This window comes from Oncorhynchus gorbuscha, linkage group LG12 (assembly GCF_021184085.1).
Source record: "Oncorhynchus gorbuscha isolate QuinsamMale2020 ecotype Even-year linkage group LG12, OgorEven_v1.0, whole genome shotgun sequence".
Lineage (NCBI taxonomy): Eukaryota > Metazoa > Chordata > Actinopteri > Salmoniformes > Salmonidae > Oncorhynchus > Oncorhynchus gorbuscha.
In genome coordinates this window covers 56,323,859-56,341,682 of record NC_060184.1, presented here as the reverse complement: position 1 = coordinate 56,341,682, position 17,824 = coordinate 56,323,859, and the positions used below count along the sequence as shown (strand labels likewise).

Here is a 17,824-nt window from a genome sequence, read left to right as displayed (position 1 = left end):
TCAGAACAATTATTTTTAATTGAAAAAAAGTTTTACTCGACAAAAAGAAACAAATGTACCTCCATAGCATATAATAACCATACCTTCATACAAACGTGCTACTGTATGCAGAATTCTTGACACACAACCGAAGATGCTGCCATATCCTGCCAGCACACCCACAAGAGAGCCACTCAGGAGCAGAATGATGAGGGCTAATAGCTGAACAATAGACTATTCAACCTTTACTAAAGAATAGTCTAGTAGCTGAGCTAGGTGTGAAACCCCCCCCTCCCATCACAGACCAGATTTGCCCTATGACAAATGGGTAGCTTGCTACTCAATGTAATAAAGTAATGACTTTTCAAACAAGTTACCTTACAAGTTTTATGTTGGCTGACAATTTGTTAGCTACACTGTCCTTTACGAACCACATAGCATATCATTATGCTTTCAGTACCGGTATGTTATCTAGCTACCTAACGTTAGTAGTTATACAGAAAACTTGCCAGTATATTAACTATAGGCTATCTAACTACCCAACATTTATTGACTTGATTATTCTCATAATTCTTAGCTTAGCTAAATGGTAGTCGTTGTGCTCTCTCAATGGACATTCGGGTGCTTTTGTAAATTCGCTCTGGCTATCTATAGGCTGGACAATAGAACGAGTTCAAATTCACCCAAGCCTGAAAAACGGCTTAAAGAACGTTGGCTAAAACTGGAACACTATTACGAGCCCATAGCAAATGGATGGAATCGAACGTTCGCAGAGCCTGTTTTGACTGGAGTGATGCTTAGAATTCCATAAAAAAATGTAGCCCTTTTTATTTTACCACTACAATCTGTTCGTCGGACAAAACTGGAAACAAACAACTTGTGTATAAAGTAAACATCCACGCCTCCATGGTGTCACCTGTGCTTATGTCCGCATAATGAAAAAGTATGGAGATTTTTTTTTTTTTTTACCATTTCTGGTCTAGCGATCGATGACAAACGAGCTCGCTGCCCAGACTTACATAATTACAAAGAGGAGATTCTCCGGATTCAAATGGTGTCCGTGTAACAGTTTCTTGCTTCCGTCCCTTTCCTTGCCCCGAACCAGGGACCCTCTGCACAGACAACAGCCACCCTCGAAGCATCGTTGCCCATCGCTCCACAAAAGCCGGGGCCCTTGCAGAGCAAGGGGAACAACAAGTCAAGGTCTCAGAGCGAGTGAGCAGGTCTCATTTACCAACAATAGTGAAGCAGGCATTGTGACGTTGAACAATAAGCTGGGAATAGAATGTTCGGAAGGCGAGTTGATGTCACAGTGCTCAATAGAATAGGAGCTGGCAGGGTGAAAAAATGCACTAAAATAAAGCTTGTTTTTTCACGATGACTTAAAAACCACAGCAAGCAGCACTTTTTTTTTTAACAGAAAAGAACGTTGTTAAATTTCATGTGTCCAGCCTACTATCTACATGGATTTCAGAGCACTCTCGTCCGAGTGGACCAGAGCACAGAATAATTACCAGAGTGCAGAGTAATTACTTTACTAGCGCTCAACACCCGTTGAATATGGTCGGTGTCAGTAAAGGTCGGGAAAAAAAAGCGTAATTCAAATTGTTTCCAGCAGCACATTTACAGTCACTCTGGTTAACACGAAAACTGCCTTACCAGCTCTGCTAGGGCGAGTAAAATGGTCAGAGTGGTCTCATGTGTCTGGAAGTAGCTAGCCAATGTTAACTTTTAAAGGGACACAATCATGAAATTATAAGACACCGGAGTCCAATAAAAGTCTCTAGGGCGGCCTCTGCCGCACTCTGGTGCCACGAGGAAGCATGACAATATCAGTTAACTGGTCCTTTTTGTCAAGGGAAGGAAGAATGTATGCATTAGATTACCAAGCCTCGTGCATTCTATGGTACTACAAATGTAAATACATTCACAAAACCAAATGCCTTCTATGGTACTGAAATGTAAACAAAAACACAGTATTCACCTCCATATTTACTGTATCCCCACACATTTTCTTTTTTTCAGATGGACCTGAAACTACTTCTGATTTCAACGTTGTTAGGAGTCATTTGTTACAGCAGTGCTCAGCAAGGTAAGATTATTCTCTATCTTATCTCAAGTTTCTGATTTACTTACGGTAACTTCCACCTTGTTAGACCAAATCAACCCTCAACAGTAACACCAGTATTCTGTATCTGTACACTGACTACACAGTACATCATCTAATCATAATATATTTCTACTAAACCGCATCATAATTGTACAGAATAGTGATTAACTGCCTGATGTCCTGTAAGGGTGAGCCGACCCCAACTGAGCATGCTGCTGTAATGTAATGATGTCATTAGCCAGAAGAAGTAGCAGCTCCACCTACACTGTAAACCAAGACATTTTTACTCAAATACTTCAAGTAAGTTGATCTCAAAGTCAATGAAAAGTCATTATTTCTTGAAAATGTTTAAGTTGTCCTGACTCAACTAAACAAGGCAAGAGTAAACGTGTCGTCCCCCATGAATGATACAGCACCCCACTTTGAGCAAATTGAGATTATGTGTGACTAACACATTTCTGTTATTACGCCTTGGGCCAATCGGTGTAATTTTGTAAATGCCGTATTTCTATGGCAAGACACATCATTCACCCAAGTTTTGTCACCAGTGCTGTCTGAGATATCGAGTATGACGTACGAACGAACAGACACAGACAGATCCACAGTTCCCTCCCCGATTTCATCGTGGGGGACAATGGGAAGTAAAAACAACTACATTTTTAAAGTTATGATAACAAATTTACTTTTTTCCCAGCATGCTCTACTGCAGGTAGATACAAAAAAAAGATGTAATATCTGTGTTTTTGCATGTACATTGAGGGATTGATTGATTCATTTTATGCTGCACAAAGATAAATGATAAAGAGATATACAGTGCCTTCCAAAAGTATTCAGATCCCTTGACTTTTTCAACATTTTTAGATTACAGCTTTACTTTCAAATTGATTAAATAATTTTATTTCCCTCATTTATCTACACACAATACCCCATAATGACAAAGCAAAAACGTGTTTTCATACATTTTTGCCAATTTATTCAAAGTAAAAGAATATATATTATATTTACATAAGTCGATTTACATATTGCTCTGACATGCACTCTCAACTGTGGGACCTTATATAGACAAGTGTGTTCCTTTCCGAATCATGTCCAATCAATTGAATTTACCACAGATGGACTCCAATCAAGTTGTAGAAACATCTCAGCGATGTTCAATGGAAACAGGATGCACCTGAGCTTAATTTCGAGTCTCGTGGCAAAGGGTCTGAATACTTATGTAAGTAAGGTATTTCTGTTTTTTATTTGTAATACATTTGCTAACGTTTCTACGAACATGTTTTTACTTTGTCATTATAGGGTATTGTGTGTAGATTGCTGATGATTTTCTTTTTTTGAATCCATTTTAGAATAAGGCTGCAACGTAAATGTTGAAAAAGTTACGGGGTCGGAATACATTCCGAAGGCACTATGTAATCGTATACAAATGTAAGCAAGGTTTGAAATTATTAAGTTTTAGTAAAATATTATATCAGTTTTTGCTTCTTGCAGCCAATTTGCAGTATAAAAATTATTTTTAAATATGTTCCGGCCCTCTGATCATCCTCTCAAAAATAAAATCGTCTCAATGCTGAACTATTTGATGAACCCTGCCTTCAAATCAAATCAAACGTTATTTGTCACATTCACCGAATACAACAGGTGAAATGCTGTCAAATGCTTACTTACAAGCCCTTAACAAACAGTGCAGTTCAAGAAAGCGTTCAGAAAATATTTATCAAATAAACTAAAGTCAAAAATAATCAAATGTAACACAATAAAATATCAATAACGAGGCTATATACAAGGGATACCAGTACCGAGTCAATGTGCGGAGGAACAGGTAGGTCGAGGTCATTTGTATATATAGGTAGGGGTAAATTGACTATGCATAGATAATACGTAGCGAGTAGTAGCAGTGTAAAAACTAATGGGGGGGGATGTCAATGTAAATAGTCCGGGTGGCCGTTTTGATTCATTGTTCAGCGGTCTTCTGGCTTGGGGGTAGAAGCTGTTAAGGAGACTTTTGGTCCTAGACTTGGCACTCCGGTACCGCTTGCTGTGCAGTAGCAGAGAGAACAGTTTATGACTTGGGTGACTGGAGTCTTTGACAATTATTTGGGCTTTCGACTGACACCGCGTACCATATTCAATGGGAAGAAAAAGTATGTGAACCCTTTAGAATTACCTGGATTTCTGCATAAATTGGTCATAAAATTATATCTGATCTTCATTTAAGTCACAACTATAGACAAACACAGTCTGCTTAAACTAATAACACAAACAATTCAAATTTTTCATGTCTTTATTGAACACGCCATGTTAACATTCACATTGCAGGTTGGAAAAAGAATGTGAACCCTTGGATTTAATAACAGGTTGACCGTCACTCCTTTGGCAGCAATAACCTCAACCAAACATTTTCTATAGTTGCAGATCAGACCTCCACAACAGTTAGGAGGAATTTTGGACGATTCCTCTTCACAAAAATGTTTCAGTTCCACAATATTCTTTGGATTTCTGGTGTGAACTGCTCTCTTTATGTCATGACACAGTATCTCAATCGGGTTGAGGTCAGAAATGAGCTTTGAGGGTACTATGGTGTTGAACGCTGAGCTGTAGTCAATGAACAGCATTCTCACATAGGTGTTCCTTTTGTCCAGGTGGAGAAAGGCAGAGTAGAGTAAAATAGAGATTGCATCATCTGTGGATCTGTTTTGGCGGTATGCAAATTGGAGTGGGTCTAGGGTTTCTGGGATAATGGTGTTGATGTGAGGATGACCAGCCTTTTGAAGCACTTTCATGGCTACGGACGTGAGTGCTATGGGTCTGTAGTCATTTAGGCAGGTTTCCTTTGTGTTCTTGGGCACAGGGACTATGGTGGTTTGCTTGAATCATGTTTGTATTACATACTCAATCAGGGACATGGTGAACATGTCAGTGAGGACACCTGCCAGTTGGTCAGCACATGCCCGGAGCACACGTCCTGGTAATCTGTCTGGCACCGCAGCCTTGTGTATGTTGACCTGTTTTAAAGGTCTTACTCACATCGGCTACGAAGCGCATGATCACACAGTCGTCCGGAACAGCTGATGCTCTCATTCATGCCTCAGTGTTGCTTGCCTCGAAGCGAGCATAGAAGTGATTTAGCTCATCTGGTAAGCTCGTGTCACTTCCCTTTGTCGTCTGTAATAGTTTGCAAGCCCTGCCACATCCGACGAGCATCGTAGCCGGTGTAGTATGATTCAATCTTAGCCCTGTATTGATGCTTCGGCATTTTTGGGCGCTGATTTGCGATTTTTTTTTTTTTTTTTTTTTTTTATATACCTTTATTTAATTAGGCAAGTCAGTTAAAGAACACATTCTTATTTTCAATGACGGCCTAGGAACGGTGGGTTAACTGCCTCGTTCAGGGGCAGAACGACAGATTTTCACCTTGTCAGCTCGGGGGATTCAATCTTGCAACCTTACAGTTAACTAATCCTAAGTAATAACGACCTGCCTCTCTCTCTTTGTTGCACTCCACAAGAAGACTGCCTTTTACGTGAATGCAGTAAGCCAAGGTAAGTTGCTAGCTAGCATTAAACTTATCTTATGAAAAACAATCAATCATAATCACTAGTTAACTACACATGGTTGATGATATTACTAGATATTATCTAGCGTGTCCTGCGTTGCATATAATCTGACTGAGCATACAAGTATCTAAGTATCTGACTGAGCGGTGGTAGGCAGAAGCAGGCACTTAAACATTCATTCAAACAGCACTTTTGTGCATTTTGCCAACAGCTCTTCATTGTGTGTCAAGCATTGCGCTGTTTATGACTTCAAGCCTATCAACTCCCGAGATGAGGCTGGTGTAACCGAAGTGAAATGGCTAGCTAGTTAGCGCGCGCTAATAGCGTTTCAAACGTCACTCGCTCTGAGCCTTCTAGTAGTTGTTCCCCTTGCTCTGCATGGGTAATGCTGCTTCGATGGGGTTCGAAGTGTTGCTGGTTCGAACCCAGGTAGGAGTGAGGAGAGGGACGGAAGCTATACTGTTACACTGGCAATACTAAAGTGCCTATAAGAACATCCAATAGTCAAAGGTTAATGAAATACAAATGGTATAGAGGGAAATAGTCCTATAATTCCTATAATAACTACAACCTAAAACTTCTTACCTGGGAATATTGAAGACTCATGTTAAAAGGAACCACCAGCTTTCATATGTTAATATGTTCTGAGCAAGGAACGTTAGCTTTCTTACATGGAACATATTGCACTTACTTTCTTCTCCAACACTTTGTTTTTGCATTATTTAAATCAAATTGAACATGTTTCATTATTTACTTGAGGCTAAATTTATTTTATTTATGTATTATATTAAGTTAAAATAAGTGTTCATTCAGTATTGTTGTAATTGTCATTATTACAAATAAATAAATAAAAATTGGCCGATTATTGGCTTTTTTGGTCCTCCAATAATCATTATCGGCGTAGAAAAATCATAATCGGTCGACCTCTTGTATGTATGTATGTATTGTAACGGTTTTGACTTGAGGTTATTATTTATAGGGGTGCCAGGTAGGTTGTGCCTACCAGAGAAAACATTAGTTTCTCCTTTTAGTTTGGGTGGGAATGAGTCCCATCTGGTCCGTCAAGTCTACACCAATACAAAGGACGTATGTAAAAGTCAGGATGGAAATAAACTTTTCATAAACCCTTAAAACATTGAAAAGAACTTCAAAAACAATTATATTCTGTTGCGTGGGTTGTATTAGCAACAACAATGATTACACACATATATAATAATATCACAATGAGTTCTGGTTCCTCCAGAAATGTCCTGTACCTCGGGCCTAAAAAGAGTCCTGCCCGGTAAAGGAGTTCAGTGAACTCAAGTGACTTTTGTCACGCGATGTTTGTCCGTTCGTTCCGTGTAGCGTAAACCCAGTATTAAACATACAATCAATATAACAATTACTTTACCACAGAACCTTAAAGCGGATCAACTCTTAATTAAGTCCTCAACTACCACTAACTACACAAATCACAGTATACATCACATCCAAACAAATGAAATACCGTATACAAAAAGGTGGTAGTCAGTCGGTCAGTCAGACAATCCAATCCGCCAATAGATCTCCAGCGGAGAAAGGCCACGAAGAATGGAGAGGTGTAGTCCAGGGACGCAAAGAGTGGATCCGATCCTGGGTAAACTCTCTTAGGCTACAAAACACACGTTTAACGGCAACAAAACAACGGAATAGAGAAGCTTCGGGAACTGAGGGTTGAACACATCCTCAGTCACATCTCCATCACAAAACCCCACTTTCGTGCAGCTGATGCTGGCTATTTAATTGGGAATTAAAGGGAAAGCACCCTATTGGAAGGAGCTGCACTGAGACGGTTCAGAAAAATTCAGGGCCGTCACACACCCCCTCCCCTGGAAAAAGCCGACCATTGCCCTGGAAGGCACATCTTGGTCGGGGAAACCGAGAAAGGTCTCCTCATCGCTTTCCTCTACAAAAATATTCATTACTTTTTGGAGCTCACGCTCCTCAGCTGAGGGGCCACAGGCCTTAAGGCGTGAGACATGGACGATGCGCATATCTTCACCTGTGTCCTCTTTCACCACTCGGTAGTTCAAAGGGCCCATCTGCTCCACAATCCTATATGGTCCTTGCCATTTAGGAGCGAGCTTGGCCGAGAAGAATTGTTCAGCTTTCGAGTAAGGATGAGAGCGAAGCCACACCCGATCACGAAGCTGGAACTGCATGTCTCGTCTGTTCTTATCATAATTTCTCTTCTGCTTGAGTCGAGCCTGGATCATGTTCTTTGAGACAAGAGATCTCAAGTCATGGAGATGGCCTACCTGGTCATAGCAAGCAGCGTCTGGAGTAAGCTGCTGGGGCTGTAGCACCATATCCAAGGGTCCTCGGAGAGGACGACTTAGGTTCAGCTCTGCAGGTGTGACTCCAGTGGACTCTTGCACAGCAGAATTCAGGGCAAATCGAAACTCATGAAGGTGCTTGTCCCAGTGTTTGTGCTGGGTCCCTACATAGGAAGCAATCATTGTCTTCAAGGTTCGATTTACTCTCTCAGTGAGATTGGTCTGTGGGTGATAGGCCGTGGTCAACTTCTGCCTCAGGTTCCATCTTTGGCAGGTCTCCTCAAAGAGATCAGAGACAAATTGGGAACCTCGATCAGACAGGATGTAATCAGGCACTCCCCAGCGAGTCAGGATCTCTTTCGTAAGGATGTTAGAGACGGTCCTTGCTGTGGCCTGATGCAGGGAAAAGAGTTCCACCCACTTTGAATAGTAATCAACAAAAACAAGTATGTACACATTCTGATTGGAGCTTCTAGGAAATGGACCCATCAAATCCACTCCTAACATTTCCCAAGGTCGGGTAACCACCGTTTGCTGCAACTTGCCAGCAGGCTTTCTACCTTCTGGTTTGTACATTTGACAAACCTGACAATTTCGGATGTGTGACTTCACATCCATGCTCAGATGTGGCCAGTAGAGTAACGCTTGCAACCGCTTGTAGGTTTTGAACCTGCCCAAATGACCAGCTAATGGGTCTTCATGGAAATGTTGAAGCAGTTGTAGGCGTAGAGTGTCCGGTATGTACATTTGGTAGAGTGTTCTGTGAGGTAGTTGTACAACTCGGTAGACTTTGTCTTCCATGATGGTCAGCTTTGTGGTAGGATTGACCATCTTTTCTCCATCTTCCAGGATAGTCTGGTACAAAGCCTGTACTTCTGGATCATCCTGTTGGGCTTTCCATATGGCCTCATCAGAGATGGGAAAGTCCGTTTTGGGCGAGTCTCGACTGCTTGACAGGACAGTAGCACATGTAAAATGAGGGCCACCATTATCACAAGCAGGAGCTCTGGACAAGGCATCTGGAACAGTGTTGTATTTTCCTTTCCTGTATTCCACTGCAAAGGTGAACTCTTGCAACCGTAGAGCCCATCTTATGAGTCTGGTGCTTGGTTTGTTGGTCTTGAACACCCACACAAGGGAGGAATGGTCAGTGACCACAGTGAAGTGTCTACCCTCCAAGTAGTACCTCCACTTTTCCAAAGCCCAGACAACTGCAAGGCACTCTTGCTCGGTTGTGGAGTAGTTCCGTTCTGCTCCATTCAATGTCCGACTGGCGAACGCTAGCACTTCTTCAGTGCCAAGTCCAGTCTGTTGGACTAGGACAGCACCAAGTCCAACATCACTTGCATCAGTGTAAACAACAAAAGGGCAATCAAAGTTGGGATGACCTAAAATGGGAGGTGTGACGAGATGTCGTTTCAGGGTTTCAAAGGAGGTCTGGCACTCTGCCGTCCATTGGAATTTCGCTCCTTTTCGCTTCAACGCGTTGAGGGTTCTGCCACCTGGGAGAAGTTCGACACAAACCGATGGTACCATCCAGCCATACCAAGGAACCGTTGAAGGGCCTTGAGTGTGGTTGGCACAGGGAAGTCTTGTACAGCCTTTGTCTTTTCAGAATCCACATGAATGCCGTCGAAAGACACAATATGGCCAAGGAACTTCAGGGAGGTTTGGCAGAAGTTGCTCTTCTTCATATTCAAGGTCAGACCAGCTTCTCGTAGCTTGGGTGACTGAGTGTTTGACATTTGGTCCAACACTGCTTGAAGATCTTGAAAGTGTCTTTCTCTGTTCTGAGAGTAGATAATTATATCGTCCCGGTAGACGAAACAGATCTTCCCTTTGAGCTCACCTAATGCAATCTCCATGAGTCTTTGGAAAGTGGCAGGGGCATTCTTTAATCCAAAGGGCATCACCTTAAAGGAAAACAAGCCCTCAGCACAGACAAAAGCAGTCTTGTCCTTGCTTTCCTGGTCCATCTCAACCTGCCAATAACCACTATTGAGGTCAAGGGTAGTGAACACAACAGCGCCAGACAATGACTCCAGGATCTCATGGATGGTAGGAAGAGGATATGCATCAGTCTGAGAAACATTGTTGGTCTTCCTATAGTCCACACAAAATCTAAGACCACCAGTCTTTTTTGGGATGAGGACAACAGGAGCAGCCCAGGAGAGGAGGAACGTTCTATTATATCTTGTGCTAACATATCATTTATGAGTCCCTTTTGGATGATTAGCTTCGCTGGGGACAAACGATATGGCTTTTGCTTGATCGGCATTTCCTGTGTAAGGAATATTTTGTGCTTCAGGAGCCCGGTGCGTCCTAGCTTTGAAGTACATACATCAGCATTATTCTGCAGCTGTTCCAACAGCCGTAACTCCTCTGGCTGTTCCAGCTGAGCTCTTCTCACAGCCTGTAAAAGGAGATCGTCAGAAGGATTATCAAGGGTTAGTGGTACCGGAGCAACGGCAGAGAAGAGTGCCACATTTGAACCCCAATCATGTAACTTTTTAGCTTCTGATTGGTGCGGTATTAACTGAAAGGATGGGGATGTCGATGGGGGGGCGTAGGCAGTGACTCTTGGGGTTTCAGCTCTGGTTAAAGCACCCAGAGAAGGATGGTCATTGCTGCGAAGAGAGTTAGGTGTGTTGGCCTGTTGTGATTTGTGGTTTCTGGAAGGGTTTACTTGATACGGTCTTGAACATGTAGCTGAAGAATGTCCCTTTTGGCTACATCTCCAACAAAACATGAGAGGGGTCTTGGCTGGATTCTCTGGCTGTTGTTGATAGTCTGTCTTGGGTGTCTGTTTCTTTCTCTGGACATATTGCCGTTGGCATTCTCTGTCCTTCTCAAACTGCTGTCCCAAGCGAACCAGTCCATCGACAGTGGTGACTGTAGCATTGCCTTGTCTTGGCTGTTCAGAGGTGCCAGCTTGGCCCTCAGTGGTCTGAACAGAAGTGGACACCAGGGAAACTCTGTGTAAGGAGTTGTGCCTAATGGAGGCCATGTCCACAGACACGTCATCCAACATTTTAACACAATTAGAGAGCTCTGTCTGCAAGTGGTCTACAGTGTTAACCATGGGAGAAAAAACAGAATTAACGTCCTTGAGGACCTCAGTGTGGTGATGTTGCAGGCGCCATTGGAGAGTGGCAGTGAGTTGGTTTCGTTGGTAGTCAAACTGCCTGTCCATGGCACCAGTCATTTCCCGTCTTCCACTCTCACTGAGCTCTGTCAGCGTGTGGGTTATTTTTAATTATTTTTATATACCTTTATTTAATTAGAGTGCTCAGTGAGTTTCTGAATTCCATGGCACTCTGTTGTTGCTCTTCCCTCAGACATTTGAATTTATGGTGGATAAGAGTTTGGAGATGTTGTTGAGTCCGACGAATATCAAGGATGTCACCTTGAAGTTGTAAGACTACAACCTCTGGAGATAAACCAGACAATGGAGGAAGGTTGGGTGTCAGAGGGAGGGCTAGCTCAGTACTTCCACACAGATCCATGTCAATAAGTGAGTAACTGGTTAGACCTCCTGTGGCCTGTGGCTCAGGCCGAGCATTCAGATTCCCAGGGCTCTGGCCCAAAGCAACTCCATTATCTCCATTCACATTATGATTTGTATTGTCAGCTTGATGGTCAGAATGGCCCTGTGTATTCCCATTGACAGGTATGACATGGATGAGCACATTATCTTGGGGTGAATCCATTGTTTTAATTCCACACAAAATATTTGCTTTGGTTAGTTCTCAATGTTGAGCTGTCCCATCTGGGGTGCCATTTTTTATGTAACGGTTTTGACTTGAGGTTATTATTTATAGGGGTGCCAGGTAGGTTGTGCCTACCAGAGAAAACATTAGTTTCTCCTTTTAGTTTGGGTGGGAATGAGTCCCATCTGGTCCGTCAAGTCTACACCAATACAAAGGACGTATGTAAAAGTCAGGATGGAAATAAACTTTTCATAAACCCTTAAAACATTGAAAAGAACTTCAAAAACAATTATATTCTGTTGCGTGGGTTGTATTAGCAACAACAATGATTACACACATATATAATAATATCACAATGAGTTCTGGTTCCTCCAGAAATGTCCTGTACCTCGGGCCTAAAAAGAGTCCTGCCCGGTAAAGGAGTTCAGTGAACTCAAGTGACTTTTGTCACGCGATGTTTGTCCGTTCGTTCCGTGTAGCGTAAACCCAGTATTAAACATACAATCAATATAACAATTACTTTACCACAGAACCTTAAAGCGGATCAACTCTTAATTAAGTCCTCAACTACCACTAACTACACAAATCACAGTATACATCACATCCAAACAAATGAAATACCGTATACAAAAAGGTGGTAGTCAGTCGGTCAGTCAGACAATCCAATCCGCCAATAGATCTCCAGCGGAGAAAGGCCACGAAGAACGGAGAGGTGTAGTCCAGGGACGCAAAGAGTGGATCCGATCCTGGGTAAACTCTCTTAGGCTACAAAACACACGTTTAACGGCAACAAAACAACGGAATAGAGAAGCTTCGGGAACTGAGGGTTGAACACATCCTCAGTCACGTCTCCATCACAAAACCCCACTTTCGTGCAGCTGATGCTGGCTATTTAATTGGGAATTAAAGGGAAAGCGCCCTATTGGAAGGAGCTGCACTGAGACGGTTCAGAAAAATTCAGGGCCGTCACAGTATGTACAGTCACTGTGGGGACGACGTCCTCAATGCACGTATTGATAAAGCCAGTGACTGATGTGGTGTATTCCTCAATGTCATCGGAAGAATCCCGGACTCGGTCAGGGAGAGATTGAATATGTCAGTGAAGACACTTTCCAGTTGGTCCGCGCATGCTTTGAGTACATGTCCTGGTAATCCCTCTGGCTCTGCCGCTTTGTGAATGTTGACCTGTTTAATAAAGGTCCTTTTCACATCGGCTACCGAGAGCCAGAACAGCTGGTGCTCTCATTTATGCGTTAGTATTGCTTGCCTCGAAGCAAGCATAACAGGCATTTAGCTCGTCTTTTAGGCTCGCGTCTGTAATAGTTTTCAAGCCCCACCACATCTGAGAAGTGTTAGAGCCGGTGTTAGAACCTGTATTGATGCTTTGCCTGTTTGATGGTTTGTCTGAGGGTGTAGCGGGATTTCTTATAAACGTATGGATTAATATCCCACTCCTTGAAAGCGGAAGCTCTAGCTTTTAGCAAGATATGGATGTTGCCTGTAATCCATGGCTTCTGGTTGGGATATGTACATACGGTCACTGTGGGAACGTCGTCGCTGCACTTATTGATGAAGCCGATGAGTGAGGTGGTATACTCCTCAATGCCATTGGCTGAATCCCGGAACATATTCCAGTCTGTGCTATCAAAACAGTCCAGTAGCGTAGCATCCAATTCATCTGACCACCTCCGTATTGAGCAAGTCATTGGTACTTCCTGCTTTAGTTTTTGCTTGCAAACAGGAATAAGAAGGATATAATTATGGTGAGATTTGACAAATGGAGGGCAAGGGAGAGCGTTGTATGCTTCTCTGTGTGTGGAGTAAATGTGGTCTAGAGTTGTTTTTCTTCTGGTTGCACATGTGAGATGCTGGTAGACATGAGGTAAAACGGATTTAAGTTTGCCTGCATTAAAGGCCCCTGCCACTAGGAGCGCTGCTTCTGGGTGAGCATTTTCTTGTTTACTTATGGCCTTATACAGCTGGTTGAGTGCGGTCTTAGTGCCAGCATCAGTCTGTGGTGGTAAATAGATGGCTACAAATAATATAGATGAGAACTCTCTTGGTAGATAGTGTGGTCTACAGCTTGTCATAAAGTATTTTACCTCAGGCAAGCAATACCTCGAGACTTCTTTAATATTAGGCATTGCGCACCAGCTGTTATTGACAAATAGACACGCACCCCCGCTCCTCGTCTTCCCAGACGCAGTTTCTCTGTCCTGCCGATGCATGGAAAAATCTGCCAGCCGTATATTATCCGTGTCGTCGTTCAACCACGTCTCGGTGAAACATAAGATAATACAGTTTTTCATGTCCTGTTGATAGGACAGTCTTGATCGTATATCATTCATTTTGTTTTCCAATGATTTCATGTTGGCCAATAGAACGGATGGCAGTGGAGGTTTACACACTCGCCTACGAATTCTCAGAAGGCAGCCTGACCTCCGCCCCCTTTTTCTCTGTCTTTTCTTCACGTTCCCGAGAAAGCAGTATATCCTTCGCGTCAGACTTGAAAAAAATCTTTGTTCAGTTCGAGGTGAGTAATCGCTGTTCTGATGCCCAGAAGTTATTTTCAGTCATAAGAGACAGTAGCAGCAACATTATGTACAAAATAGGTTAATATTAGGTTAATATTTTATATTTTATATTTCTTTGAGCATAGTAGTGAAGACATCATGGAACTATGGAAAAGCGGAATATTCCATTCTGTCACTGGCTCAATTTACTGTTCTCTCTGAGCCACACAGTTTTCCAAATTACACAATGGGTACACTCTGGCTTATTACCTGGTTAGTTTTTAGGAGTCTATGATGAGTTTGCTTCTTTTCAACCTTTGTTTTTCCATTCCAGAAGGGAACGAGTGCATCAAGGCTAATGCCAAATCCTGTGGGGAATGTATTCAAGTGGGAGCGAAATGTGGCTGGTGCGTGGACCCAGTACGTGGATATGAATTTGCCGATAACATTGTTACTGCATTGATGCTACACAACCGTAATATCCACTGACTCAGCGTTACAACTTAAAAAATCAAAACTGTTCTTTGGAATGTTAAACACTAGTGTGTCGGGCAATATTGTTTGTAACCTTTATAACCTGCTTGGGAGAGTAGGAAATACATTTTCAGAAAATAAGGATCTTACATTTTGGGTGGATTCCCTCTGAGTGCCATAATGCAATGTTTCATAATACTTATACCTCCTCTCTCCCAGGGGTTCCTGAAGCAGGGTGAAGCCACATCAACCCGCTGTGACGAGCTGGAGTCCCTGAGGAAGAGAGGTTGTAGCTCCACCAAGGTAGAGAACCCCCGAGGCAGCCAACGGGCCCTGAAGAACAAGGCTGTGACCAACCGCAATAAGGGAGTAGGAAAACTCCGACCGGAGGACATCACACAGATCCAGCCACAGAAACTCATCCTCAGCCTCAGATCGGGTAAAAACTTAAATGGAACTGCTATGTTTACATGGGATGCGTCCCGAATGGAGCCCGTTTCACTATTTAGTGCTCTACTTTATTTATTTTTTTACTTTTATTTATTTTTTGCTCTACTTTTTTCAAAAGTGGTGCCTTATGTTCGGAATCGGTTGTCATTAGGGATGCAGTCTTAGTTAACTTTGCTTCAGCCAAAACATCTTGTTTGACAACCATTGTTGACGCAGCATTGCTGGGGGTCTTTTTTGTTTATCCTGCTGTTCCTCCGTGGTCTTTCACTGTTATGTTGATTAGTTACAGTAGCCTCCATTTTCTTTGAGTGTTTTAGCTATTATGATTTGGAAGGAGTGTTCCTTATACTCTTTAATGTGAAGGACAGCACCTTATTTGACAGGGAAGGTGCACATGAATCAAGATTTCAGTGTTCACATCAATGTAAATATGCCAGAGTTAGCAAGTCAGTAGTCCCCGGCTTAACCTTGCCCATTTGTCTGTGTACTGCAGGTGAACCCCAGTCTTTTAACCGGAAGTTCAAACGAGCCGAGGATTACCCCATTGACCTCTACTACCTGATGGACCTGTCCAACTCCATGAAGGACGATCTGGAAAACGTCAAGAACCTGGGAACACAGCTCATGCTGGAGATGTCAAAGATCACGACTGATTTTAAAATCGGTGAGCTTGAGAATCAGCCTGGTTGTATGAGGATTGAGGATGTTTATATTTATTTGAACCTCTTCTCCACTTCAAATTGATCTCTTCTGCTTTCAGTTCAGGTTGGGTGCATATTGCAGTTACACTGTACTACAATACCCATAATGCAATGTGTAAGATAACCGGTTTGATCTTAGTAAATATGTTTTGAAGCTAACAAATTGGTGTCCCGTCTCCTTAACAATACAGTTTATATATGAGATGGATATCTTCTTCATCTTCTTCTAGGTTTTGGTTCCTTTGTAGAAAAGACAGTGATGCCTTACATTAGCACCACCCCAGCCAAGCTGCTGAACCCCTGTACTGGGGACCAGAACTGCACAAGTCCCTTCAGCTACAAGAACGTCCTAAAGTTGACCAGCAATGGACAGGAGTTCAATACCCTGGTGGGACAACAGCAGATCTCTGGAAACCTGGACTCACCGGAGGGAGGCTTCGATGCCATCATGCAAGTGGCTGTGTGTGGTGTAAGTAATATGTTTTTATATCATATTTAGGGATAGTTTCCCAGACATAGATCAAGCCTAGTCCAGGACTGAAAATATTTCTCCATTGAGCTTACTTTTTACTCCAGGACTAGGCTTGATATCTGTCCAGAAAACCAGCCCATAAAGTTCCAATAATACTTTTATCAGGGCTTTATATTGACTTTCTCATGGTACCAGACCTCAAGACCCTATTCTCATTTGAGAATGGCTGGAGTCAGGGCTTAATGTGTATATGCTTAGAGAAGGCCTTTTTATAAAACGTTTGAACGTTCATTCACTCTAGGGCGCTAAACTGCTATTTTAAGAGGGTGACCTCTCACATAGTTGTTCATAGTTTTTGATATATACTTCCTGAATCTTTTGTAAGTCTTGTAATTTTGTTCTCTGGTATTTCTGTAGGCTGTGTCCATTTTCTGTATGGTTAATTTTGACATGTTTTAATAGTCCTCCCTCCCTTCCCCAGGAGCACATTGGCTGGAGGAACGTCACCCGTCTGCTGGTGTTCTCCACTGACGCTGGCTTCCACTTTGCTGGAGACGGGAAACTGGGAGGGATTTTGCCCAACGATGGGAAATGCCACCTGGAGAACAACATGTACACAATGAGCCACTACTATGTATGTATAATTATGCATTATAGTAATGCACTATGTAGTATAATAATGCACTGTGTAGTATAGTAATACACTATGTAGTATAATAATACACTATGCAGTATAATAATGCACTATGCAGTATAATACTGCACTATGCAGTATAATACTACACTATGCAGTATAATAATGCACTATGTAGTATAGTAATACACTATGTAGTATAGTAATACACTGTAGTATAATAATGCACAATGTATTGTAGTAATGCACTATGCATTATAGTAATACACTGTAGTATAATAATGCACAATGTATTGTAGTAATGCACTATGCATTATAGTAATACACTGTAGTATAATAATGCACAATGTTTTGTAGTAATGCACTATGCATTATAGTAATACACTGTAGTATAATAATGCACAATGTATTGTAGTAATGCACTATGCATTATAGTAATACACTATGTAGTATAATAATACACTATGTAGTATAATCATGCACTCCTATGTACTGCATGTATTGTGACTTTTCTTTCTAGTCTTCTGTGTGGTCTGCATTTTGAATATGACAAGTTTGAAGGGAATGGGCTACTTGCCCTTAGTGATGTCATCAAAGGGCTTACCTGATACCTGTACTTCCTCATTGTCTCCCTGTAACAGGACCACCCCTCCATCGCTCACCTGGTTCAGAAACTTAGCGACAACAACATCCAGACGATCTTTGCCATCACAGAGGAGTTCCAGCCTGTTTACAAGGTCAGTCAGTTGTTCCATTACACTGTTTGTGTCTGTGCGTGTTTGTACGTGGGTGTGTGTGTGGAATTCCTTTCAATTTCCTGTGCTTGTCTGTTGTAGGTTAGAAGAAGCCCATCTCTTTGAAGAGCAGCATCTGCTCCTTGTTACCAGTAGCATCTCTTTGGATCTCTGGTTGTTCCCCAAATGGCACCAT

The 17,824-nt window shown here is 42.3% G+C and overlaps 1 pseudogene; it reads left to right on the top strand.

Moving 5' to 3' along the window:
* Positions 1-1,980: 1,980 nt before the first annotated feature.
* The window catches only part of LOC123991143, a 30,920-nt pseudogene continuing 15,076 nt past the window's right edge, over positions 1,981-17,824 (top strand).